The sequence below is a fragment of the Rhyacophila brunnea genome, unplaced genomic scaffold (assembly GCF_057557595.1).
Source record: "Rhyacophila brunnea isolate RB1 unplaced genomic scaffold, BYU_Rbru_1.0 scaffold_9, whole genome shotgun sequence".
NCBI classification, from domain to species: Eukaryota; Metazoa; Arthropoda; class Insecta; order Trichoptera; family Rhyacophilidae; genus Rhyacophila; species Rhyacophila brunnea.
In genome coordinates, this window is record NW_028233361.1 from 43,885,112 (window position 1) to 43,897,849 (window position 12,738).

General features: G+C 35.4%; 1 long non-coding RNA gene and 2 other non-coding genes across 3 annotated transcripts; all 3 read right to left on the minus strand.

The window, feature by feature from the left end:
* Positions 1-770: 770 nt before the first annotated feature.
* On the minus strand, positions 771-6,222 carry LOC147063703 (uncharacterized). Its single transcript, XR_015072133.1, has 7 exons — positions 6,151-6,222; positions 5,507-5,617; positions 3,856-3,912; positions 3,453-3,506; positions 1,877-1,931; positions 1,570-1,631; positions 771-829 (listed from the first exon to the last, which is right to left on the minus strand). It is a non-coding gene; the product is annotated as an uncharacterized LOC147063703 (long non-coding RNA).
* Positions 3,991-4,058, minus strand: LOC147063704 (small nucleolar RNA SNORD31). The gene has a single exon (XR_015072172.1). It is a non-coding gene; the product is annotated as a small nucleolar RNA SNORD31 (small nucleolar RNA).
* Positions 5,696-5,770, minus strand: LOC147063705 (small nucleolar RNA SNORD31). Its single transcript, XR_015072173.1, has one exon. It is a non-coding gene; the product is annotated as a small nucleolar RNA SNORD31 (small nucleolar RNA).
* Positions 6,223-12,738: the final 6,516 nt, after the last annotated feature.

The window sequence follows — 12,738 nt, forward strand, 5'->3', positions numbered from 1 at the left end:
TTGCAACACTAACCAAAACTAATGTAGCACTAACGATTGGCTATTTTGGATTTTATTTGTTTTTGAAAAGTGGGCACTCCAACTAGACGCTTGTCATAATTTGATTTGCCCATAACTTTTTTAATTTAATGGCAATCACGATAATTTTTACAGCACTAACTAACACTAACGTAGCACTAACGATTGGCTATTTTGGATTTGGAATTTTATTTGTTTTTAAAAAGTGGGCAGTCCAACTTGACGTTTTTTATAATTTGATTTGCCCATAACTTTTGCAATTTAATGGCAATAACAATAATTTTTGCGGCACTAACCAATACTAATGTAGCACTAACGTTTGGCTATTTTGGATTTTGAATTTTATTTGTTTTTACAAAGTGGGCAGTCCAACTTGACGTCAAGTTGGACTGCCCACATTGAATTGCCTATAACTTTTTTAATATAACAGCACTAACGATTATATTGCAGCACTAACCAGCACTAACACAGCACTAACGACTCGCTATTTCAAAATTTTGAATTTCAAAAGTGGGCAGTCCAACTTGACGTACATACCTTGCACTAATTCATCAAATAAATATATTATAGTATGGTTGGCAACACTGATTCATTATTTAAAGTTACATTCTTGTTCCAATTTTATTCTCCATAATAATTAGTTGCTTTTAATTAGTAGTAACATTTTGGGATATCAATCATATCGAAAATTGTTCAGGATCCCGGGATTGGAATCCCTAGTGGAAAGGAATATAAAAATACAAGCAAGATTTATCAGTAAAGATTTTTTTATTTATCGTCAAGATGTGGGTTTTTTAAGCCATTGTAAATGCTTAAGCTTAACATGAAAATTAGATAATCAGGATAAGCCCAAGATTCAGGTATGGAACACTGATACCAGATGAAAGTCTCCCACAGGAGACTACCTCAAAGGGCGGACCGAACCATCAACTTTCCCAAAATACCACAGCCTACGTCCACTCTTCGCGGTGATCGCAACCCTCGGCCGAGCGGAACCCGTCTCCTTGAAATTCAAATTCGTCAGACTCCCGCCAAAACAGACGCGGTCTATCAAAAACGGCCGCTCGCGCCGCCACTAGTCAATCCGTCGGTAAAACAGAGAGGTTCCCGACCGACGGATGAACATGACGCCGCCTGTCAGTTGAACGCGCGCAAAAAGGTCTCTCTGACGTCAACCGCCGAACCAATAGCATCGACCGCAAAATCTCTTCTCGCCTCGGACGCGAAGCCAAGCCAGCATTCCGGACAGCCCGCGAAAAAGACCACATCTGACATCGGCAGATCGCCAAGCCACAAACCCCGATCCTATCTCCCATCGGACAGCGAGCATCGCCTCGGATGCCAAGCATCAGCAGCTAGGACGCAAAGAAGCCACGTTTGCAGCCCGCCAATTACCGACCGACCGCCATGACAATAACATGTAACGACTTTCAATAAACCAGCCTTGACCAAATACCCCGTGCGTTTCTGTCCCCCACCCCCGCTTTGACCTTGACGTTGTCACGGCCTGCCATCTCCGCTTCAGAGCGCGCAGAAGGCCGGTGATAACACTAAACATTCTTTTTATTAATTTAATATAGTTGCCACAGCACCTCGCAGAGTCCTTTCAATATCTGTAACAAAGAAAACAGAAAGATATAAAATACTGTATGCACAAATAAATATGAAAATACAAGTTATTAGTGCTTCAGTTGGTTACCAAAAGTTTTATATCCCCACGGTTTTTGTAAGACAGGGATAACTGTTTGTTCATCATTTGCAATATTATCATTAGATTTTATTAGTTCTATTCCAAAATAATGGAAACTAGGCAAATTACCATCAGTAAATATTCCATATTAAAATTATCATTAGTCACCTTTTTATTTTTCGGCAGTAATGGCTCCATACACCGGATTCACTGTCTGATAAGCCTGTAAATACAAAATGAAATTAAAGTCAAGAGTATTTTCATATAAGAGATAAATTCATAATGATGCTCATTATTGTGCCATGAGCCCTTAGGTACTAGCTATAAAAACTAATGCCTTACATACTCTAGGGAATACATTATGTTCCCACTGGATAGCCACCCTCATAGCTATAAAATCGCTAAGACGGCCGGCTTATAATCAGTGGGGTAATATGAACCAAAAGTTTAGTAATGTCACATGAGAACACAGAATAACTAATACAGTCGGACTCGGTTATTACGATCATGGATATAGCGAGATCTCAGATCAGAACAAGGAACCATTGGTCGATATTTTAGTTTATGATTTTCTCCATACATTTGTTCACTTTTATAAAAAACTACCTCAGTTATACCGAGCTAAAATATAGTCATAATTTTTCTTAAAACTGTTATAGTGTCGATTGTTTAAAAACATTTCGACCTACATTGAGCTTCTTTACGAGATGTTTATTGACGAATTTAGAATCTACCTGCAAAGTCGCCCAGTGTAATCATCGAATAAGCGGCGGCTCTCGTGATGCAGTGGGTAAGGCGCTGGCCTTCCACCCGAGAGTTCTGGGTTCGATTATTGTTCATGACAAAAACATTAATGTGTTTTTCTCAAAGCCTGGGTGTTTGTGATTGTTCAAAATTACTAACAACCACCTTGTACGAAAAAGCAAGGACATGGTTATTAATTCAAAAAAAAAAAAAAAAAACATCGAATAAGCAGGTTGTATTGTAAACACTCTACCGAGAAAAGTTGAAAGCCAGTCAACTTTACACGCCGACGTGTGGGCCTACTGCGTCTGCGCAGTAGAGCGTTGTACCAACCTCCCGGTAAAAAATGAACTACGTTCAGTCAAAATAGTCACTTGCTTGCGGCTTCTCTGCGAATGGAAAGTTTTGTGTGTATCATCAAATCGCAGTAGCTGAATCGCCCGCTTTAAAATTCGCCAATAAACAGCTTGTAAAGAAGCTCAATGTAATTGAGGGTTATGCAATAAAATCTGACCGCCAGGATGCTGCCGGAATCAGATTACATTTATGACACTAGCTAAGTGTCAAAGTAATTACCTAATTGGTGTTTTCGCCGAAAATGTTAAAAAATAACACATGGTTTGAATTGCATATAAAAAAATCCAACATTTGTAAGTTACTAGGTTCATCAGAATAAACCGCTTTTGTAGTTCATGAATGCCATGCTTGTTTCGGGGAAAAATTCTAATTGTGTATTTCTGTTTGAACTGCGACTTGTTATGTGATCGCTCATTTAAAAATACCTTTTCTCTGATATAGGGAGTAACACTTATAATGATCAAATTTAGTCGGTCCCATCTTCCTCGTAATACCAAAGTTGGACTGTATAGCAATGTTCATTGAGACAACATGTTTGCAGTACGGTGTAGGTAAGTCCATTGATAAATGATCGGGAATTTACTAATATAAAATGAGACGCAAATAAATTTAAAAGTTTAATGCCCGTAAAAAAAGAACTTACAGTTTAGAGATTGAAAAACCCCGGAACAGTATGTTGTGACAGCAGGGCAATCATCTGCAAATAAGAAGAATAAAAAGTAAATCAAAAATCCAAATAAATGGGAGAAATTTGAGATAAAAATCAATATCAGTTAGGTTTTTCTACAAGAGACTTCAGCCATATGCTTGGTAATTAACAAGGTCATCATTTAAAAAGTCAAAGCCTCAAAATAATTTGGTACTGTTCGGTTATGTGGAATACAGCGGAAAACACTTTTTAAAATAGGCAATATACTGATTATTTGTTAGTTTAGGTTAACCTAACAAATAATCCAGTATATCGCCTATTTTAAAAATGTGTTTTCCGCTGTATTCCACATAACCGAACAGTACCAATAATTTTACTAAAAATATGAAATACCAACCATTCGTGCACAGGAAGTGATTCCACGGCTAGTGCTATCTTGCCAGGTACAGACCATCTGTGAAACAAAAGAATGTTTTCATTAGAAAAAGATTGTAAGCAACTTCTAAAATATAAATGTCGCAAGTAATGTTTCAGTTTAAAAAATAACCAATCAGTCACAGAATCTTCAGACTGGGGCGGTAATTTAGTCATCATGGAATCATTAGGGTTTGTGTGAAATAAATCTAGTTAATTTTTTAGTTCATGAGATATTTTATGTTATAATTGAAAACTTTTTCACCGGAGGTAAAGAGATTGATGGAAAATTAAGGCCATGCATTAGTTGAGGCACGGTCTAAAAAGATCGTTGTTAGGCGATGTGCGGATTGCGGGTGCAAAAGACGCCTGTCAAACGAAATATTATTTCTCATATAAATCCAACATACGTCCATTTTATTATTCTATTAGTAACAATAATAATATATTCATTGACATGTTTTCTTTTTAAAGTAAATGGGTAACGTTTTTAGTCATCTTTACACGATTTTAGAATTAATTGGCCCGTCGCCATCACGCAGCAAAGTGACGTATGTCTGACTCGCCGTTCTCTCAATGAATGCGAAGCGAGTACAAAATTTCGTCGCGCGTACAGTTAAACCAAACAATATACCTAATCTTAGTTCGTGATATAGTGATCCATCAAGATGTATGAAAATTTCAAATTTTCAATCAACAATAAATTATTGGATCGAAAAGCCTATGCGTGACAGAAAAAAGGTATTCATTATAATTGTCTACGTGGAACCAACGTTTTCGTAAAAAATAATGGCAATTGTGCCACAGAGGTGGCCATGAGCTTTTAGGGCTTGCGCAGACAGAGCGCGGTCAGGCGGTCTGCGTTCTTTGTACTGTATGGACTTCATACTGTATGGGTACACAGCCGGCGGTCAGACCGCGCCGGTCAATTGGAACGCTAGAGTTCTGGAGTTCTATGCCCGGAATTACAAAGAACGCCGTACCTCCCGTCCAGTCCCGTCATAGGAATTTGAGCAGTCACACAACATAGAGCGAAACCACACGGGGGAGTGAGTACGCAACAGCGGTGCTTTCTCACTTCCACTCGCAGTCGGAATATAGCGGTCTCGCATTATGCAGCGCTTGTGTCAGTACAACGTTTGTAAACAAATGGAACGCTTATTGTTGACCGCCACCTGTCTGCTGTCCCTGAACGTTAGCGGTCAACGGTCGGTTGAACGCAGAACTCCGACCGCTCTCTGTCTGCGCAAGCCCTTATATATATTTGTAAACAGTTTATTCCATGTAGACAATTATAATAAATACCCTTTTTTATTGGCTTTTCAATCCAAAAATTGTTCAACTGAAAATTTACACACATTTTGATACACCATTATCACAAACTAAAATTATATGAGGTAATATTAGGTTTGGTCTATAAAGGAAGTTATAAAATCTCATGGCCACCTCTGTGACACATTTACCAAAATAATAATACCAAAGCTCATGCGCGCATCTGCGGCACAATTACTAAGATATGTAGTTGACAGTTCACAAAACAGGACGGAAATGCAAGGAGCATTATTTTATAAGAAAATCAAACTTGCAAACAATTAAATTAACAAAAAGCACCTAATACATAATATTGTATTTACCTGACAGATATAAAGGATAAATCCTTTTCCAGACATAGACAAAGTTCAACGGAACTAAGCCATGTGCGTTTAGGTGGGGTCTTCCTCAGTCACAATCTTCATTTTAGCTTCCTGTGAATAAAAGAGAAACATTGAATTAGTTATGATCTTATAAAGTACCTACACAGCATGTATAATCAATGATTGCAGTTAGGTTCAGAAAATAATAACCAATCAGTCACAGAAACTTCAGACTGGGGCGGTAATTTTAGTCATCATGGAAAGTAAGCTGCATAGGATGGAATATTAAATGTATTTTAGCAATCTAAGCTGACTGCGAAACAGTAGGTAGGTACCCACGTGTAATAAAATAATTCAAAATCACAGGATGTTGTGGGGCCGGCAGTGAAATATATTCAGGATATAACTACATTAGTTTCAAATTAATAAAATACATAAACAACGACGAAAGGGTTGAGAAGCGTGTTAACTTGCCGTTCATATTAATAAATTCAATATCACCCGGCGCATTTACACAAACGAGTGAGGTTACAATTGAGTCGATAAGTACAGAGAAAATGTGATGTGAGCAAATAAATATTGATATATTATAATGAAAGCGTATAATTGGAAACTTTCACAACGATAAAAATGAAGAAACATACCTTATATTCCATGATGTTGGCGGATTACCAATTTCAGGACGACCCAAGGCGGATTGCAGGCGGCGGAAGAATGATCGAAAATATCGGCGCTCGCCAAAATGTCAGTGACTCACTAACTCAGAACTAAATTGAAGTTGCCACAATACAGATGAAACTTTTCCATAATTCAATAAATACAAAAATGTACGAGTATAACTGGCGAGTAAGCTCTGGATTATTTTTTTACAGTTTAGTGCAGTTTCAATCAAACCCATGAAATTAATTAAATACTATCAATATCATATCATATCAATTATTATATTTATAATTTACAATTATAATTATAATTTTAAATTATCATATCAATTATCAATAAATCTAAAAGAAATTAAATGGTCACACACTACTGCACAAATAAGTTGAAATCACCTTAGTAAAAACTTTGAGTTGCTACCTGAATAAAGCGCTTGAATATTAATTATTATAATATGTAATGTGACTAAATTAAATTTGCAATGCTCTGAAAATGGCCTAATAACACACCGGCTTGAAACGTTTTCGTATTCCATTTGTGTATCGAGGTAATCTGATCATTTTTGATAAAAATGCGACTTGGAACGTTTACGAAACATAGCATTCAATCAGTGTTCTTGGACATCGCAATTATTCGCCTAATTTCCTTCTCGCCGCTACCGGAGTCATTATATTATTATGAAATCGATCACTCGTTCCCTAACAGCCCTAGCTTATGTTGCTTATACAGAGGCAAGGAGTGAAAGTAGGCTGTTAAGGTTCGACATGAATACTGCACACTAAACTTTGTCAATACTATGTACTTTTTTGTTTTGATTGACCTAAGAATAGGTACAATTTGCACACGGTGCTGGTTAGTTATTAAAATTCAATCTAAACCTGCCTAAACCAAACCATACTACCTATTTAAGGTAAGTATGCTATGGGCGATCCGACAAAATAGTATACATCTTTTCAGTCATACTTATATCGATAAAAATAGTCTTCTATATAGGTATAAAATAATATAAACAATAATTATGTATGGTTTAATGTCATAATTTCAGATATCTTATAGAAAAACGAATATTTTTAGCCCATTATCTATTACATATAGCTAAGATTAGGCAGGGTTTAATTGCATTTTAGAAACTGAACTATACGCATTATTGGCATGTAGTTTTAGTTCAAAGAAAAAAAATACCTACGTTTGATAGACAAAGTTTAGTGAACACCATTTTATATAATAAAATATCATCATTTACAAGTAAGTAAGTATATCATTGTATTATTAATTTGTAAATCATTATGAAAATATCATTGGTACATACATTTGATACATTGATCTACAACTTGAGACAGCGCGGGAGGGGGCGGTATTTTGAGTATAGTTACGGGCGGCATTTTGCCTAGAGACGACACTGCTTATCACAATACGTACTTTCATAATATTATATTAAATTTGGCCTTATTATATATATCCTGTTAAAACTTTTATAGTAGGTACCTAATAAATACATTTTGTTTCCAACCGGTGAGTTGATTTTTTTATTGGACAGATATTTCCGTTATTACTAAGTTTAGGTAGCTATTTCTATATATATCTAATGATTCTCCTCGATTTGCCGCCTTTTGGGTAACTGCCGTCCCCAAGCGACGCTCAATCTGCCTACCCCCACGGGACGTCACTGTTCGGGGAATTAAAATTATAGTATTGTACTATAATTATAGTACGGCTGACATCACTGCGTACGAGTAGACCAGGGGAGGGCAAACTGCGGCCCGCGGGCCGCATGTGGCCCGCCGGGTATTTTTTTGCGGCCCGCCATCATTAATTGTACTTCTGATTACGAATAACTTTTTTATATATTTTTTAAAAAAATATTGACAATAGATTAAAATTTGAAGAATTTGTTGTTTAAATATATTATCTCAGTACGTCTTCCTTGCGTCTCGTCTCGCACTATGTAACCACTATTTTCTATGTTGAACATCGTGACACATTTAAATACTTTTAACTCTGCGTTGCAAGGAAAAAAATATATGCCCATGACATGGTAAAAAGTTTGAATGGATTTCAATTAAAACTCAAGTTATTCCTTCGACAAATATCAAATAACAACGTGGACCACTTTCCAACTTTGAAGTTGCTGAATATACCAGAATATAAATTTGAAGAATATGGTAAAATAATTAAAGCTCTGAATGACGATTTTTCACAAAGATTTGGTGACTTCAGAAAAATTGAGACAAGTTTAGCAATAGTACGCGTTCCATTTTCAATAGATATTGATAGTGTACTGACAGAGCTATAACTTGAGATTATTGATCTGCAGTGTGACACTGATTTAAGAGAATTATATCGTCATGAAGAAATCTCCAAATTTTACAATGCCCTTAATTCAGACAAATTCGACCAACTTAAAGATTATGCAAGAAAAATGTTTTTTGGATCAACCTATATATGTGAACAAACATTTTCGATCATGAACCTCAATAAAAATTATTTGCAATCAAATATCTCTGATGCCCATTTACAAGCAGTTTTGAAAATATCAACTACAAAATTAACACCTACATTTGAAAAAATGTACAACACTTTCATTCTTCTTATTTGTTTTTTGGTAATGTTTATTTTTCGTGATAATAAATAGTGTATATCTAAAAATGGTATTTTACTTGCGGCCAGCCGCTCATTTTGAATTCTTGAATTTGGCCCTCCATCCAAAAAGTTTGCCCGCAGTAGACAGACGGCCTTTGATCGATTCTGTCTTTTAATTTTATTCGAACCGCGTGAAGTGGAAATGAATTTAATTTAAATTAAAAAAAAAATTCGTTGTCGACCCTGTTTATCAGAATCATTAGAATGTAGGTACCGGAATCGTTGGGCGTTCATCTGTACGATAATGTCTCACTTTCGTGAAATGTTTATCTTGTAAATTTCGTTTTTTCTTCTTCTTTTCCTTCCCAACGCAAAATAAAACAATCTGCGGCTTTAATAAAAATTGGCAAAGTCTCGAGGAAGCATTTCGTGTACAGAATGGTTACAATATGTAAATTGTACGTAAAACATTGTGTCGCTACATTTCAAAATCAGCCAAGTCCACCTTTAGGTATTTTTACTTTTTTGTGAATTGCTGAAGAACTACTGCTTTCTAACATTTCTGCATTATCAAAATGTGGAATTTATTAATTTTAAATATTCTATACTATATAAATAATATAAACTTTCACCCTTGTGACTGTGTATTTGAGAAACAAAAAGCTGTTTTTCTCCTATTCATATATTATGGACTTGGCTGATTTTGAAATCTAGCGACTTCATCGTGGTACAGTTCGCCGTGAGCTTTCTTATCGGAAATAAAATGACCGTATGCCATACGGTCTCCAATTTTATTAGATTCAATTTGAACATTAATTCAATTTTCATAGCTGATTTTGGCAAGATTCGTGAATTCAAGAAAGAAAACCTAACCTAACCTAACAAACAATCCAGTATATCGGTTATTTTCAAAATTTGTTTCCTGCTGGCTTCCTGTAAAGTGTTAACCGACATGAACCGTGTTTTATTTAGACATGAATTGTATGTTATTACTATACGACCCAAAGAGGTTGTAAGGTCCTTATTCATATACGGCCAAATATTTCCGATACAATATTTCATGTTGAAGTGTGATAGGTACCTACGTCAAACTGCATACGTAAAAGTTTCCGGAGACGGGACATAATAATATGTCGGATACATTTCAAGATTAGATTAATATTTTGTAAATCTACCTACAATCGATCATCATACAGATACTGATGTAATTAAATTTATAAAAAATTAGTTTCCACTTGGAATTCATCACAATGTTATAAGAATTGTTTTAATACACGCGTTTCATCCACATCGACAACTTTTGGGTTTATGGAGCACGAGCATGGCCCCGACATCCTGAAGCGACCCCCAGGCCAAGATTTTTGGTGAGGCCCCCTACCTATCGCAAGGTTAAAGGCAATGTGACCCTCTTCAAAAGCGTTTTCCAAATTGTGTTCCAGGTAAAATTAAGGGTAGGTATTCAGTGTATTTTTAGCGATTTTTTGTATTATTGAACACCGACACCCATTTGAATAAATTCTGGAGTTGACGAACTTCGACACACAATAATCAAAAATTCCATCACACAACTTCGTATTTTAAAATTATTACCTATACTACTGAAGTAAAATAGCACCGCAGGCAACTTTTTTATCATTAGAAAAAAATTCTGATGTGTGTTTATCTCACTTATCTCACTTATTAGATAGACGCAATTACATTATTAATGGACAACGCACTCAGTGCAGTAGCTAGCAAGTAAATTCGCGCATAGCGACATTCACACATCTATAGGTAGACGTCACGTGACAAAATTTCACAATTTCCATTATGCGATATCACGCATCGGGAATTTATAGCAATATCACCTTTATTGTAATGGCGTTAGAATAGTGTTTCTAGTGTCAATTTTCATTTGAGTGAACGATATTGATATTAAAATAATAATATGAATTATGCCATTCGGCAGACTCGACAAAAAGTATCGGGAATTTATAGCAATATCACCTTTATTGTAATGGCGTTAGAACAGATTATGCCATTCGGCAGACCCGACAAAACAGTGAGTATCATTTTTTTCCAGATGCTTCGTCCATATTAATGTCATTGGGTTGACGCGTCACGTCAGGGCCCCCCAGGCTAGAACCCTGTTACCCCCCCCCCCCCTTGTGGTGGCCATGAGCATGAGTATCGAAATTTATGTAATGTTATAATAATAATTGGTATTACTGTTTGGTGACAGTAGAAAAAAGCTATGTAATATGGTGGCCGCGCGGCATAAGCGTTGGACTACAAAGCCGTGGGTCCCAGGTTCGAATCCTGGGTCTGGCAAGTACAAAAAAATTGTTTTTCAATTTGTGTGTGTCAGGGTATGGACCTAATAGGTTGAGCAAGTGGCTGACATCCATTTCTCGTAAAAAACAAAATCTGTCAATACAAACCTCCACTCTGTGGAGGCCCATATGATCCTATCAGGATCGGACATGGTCGAAAAAAAAAAAAAAAAAAAAAAAAAAATATGGGAGAGGGGTAATTTGAAAAAGTTTCAAGGGATAATAATTGCGTAGACAGGTAGGAATTTTTAATGGGACATTATGAGCAAGGAGCACTTATTGGGGTATAAAATGCTGTTAATTTATGTGTTATTGTTATTATGTACTATTGATATTTCAAAGTCCTTCGCCAGGTATAAAAATTAAGTGTTCCCCAACCTTTTTACACCTGCGGATCAGTAAAAATATGAGAATTATTTCAGATACCGTTAACTCTGGAAAAAACTGTTTAATGTAGTATTTTGTTTATTAGTTATTAATTCTATAATATTATAACAGATAATATGCATAAAATACATATAACCGTCTAAATACCACCGAATAACTGCGAATACAAAATAAACATGAACAATATATTAATTCAGTGCTCGAAATGGAAAATTTTACGAACAGCACCGCTCGATAATTTTCGAAAAATGTGTAATATGAGATATAATAATATATTTAACATAAAAATATCTCTTAGTTTTAAATAATGTACTTTTTTCATCATCATCTTCGCCCAATACGCTATTGGCTATAACAATCAGTGGGAACATACAAATATATAAGTAATCATTTTAGTTTAAGAAATCGTTTTCTAAAAAATACATTATTAATAGGTATTAACATTAATAATTATACAAATATAAATACCTAAATGTATATGAATCTAATTGTAGTGGGAATCATTATAAACTATATGAAATAATAGACAAACTAATCACAATTTCCCATTGATTACTCAGTAGCTTGAATAAAAATATGCAACTAGGAGTGATTAGAAATATGAGTGAAGATACGAGTACCTTGGTTGAAATAAAATACATGCCGTATTAATTATTGTAAACAGACACAATTGACGCGTTTCTGGGTAGTTATGTTTCTGAGGTGTTTTCAAATTATGTATGTTTGATATAGGTATTCTCTCCTGTGTAGATATACCTAGGTTTTTTCGCTTTCTTGGAACGCTCATCATCTTCAAAACGGAAAAGAAGAAAGAGAAGTGATCAACACTGTTTATAAAATACATAATTTAGAAAAACGTCAGAAACATACATACAGCGCTCGAAAGCAGCGAAATGGAAAAGTTTACGAACCGGAGCGCTCGACAATTTTCTGAAGATATTAAGGTACATATTATACACAAATTTTATGTGTATGTTATAAAAATAAGTGTGTTATATTTTCTATTATTATAGCATATTTAGTTCAGATGGTCAACATATTTTTTCCACGAGACGGAGCAATAATTTTAACGATTTCACGAACCAGAACGGCGCTCCGGTGCGCTCCGGTCCATTTCGAGCCCTGCATACATACAAATAATATAATAAAATCACAGAAAAGGTTGAAAACGTATTTATTATTAGTGCCAATACGCATCATAAACAGATCGGTAGCCCAATGATAATAATATTAAATATGTGTGTACCAATAATTATTTTCGCTTCCACAGTTTTTTTAGTAGTAAAATAAACAATT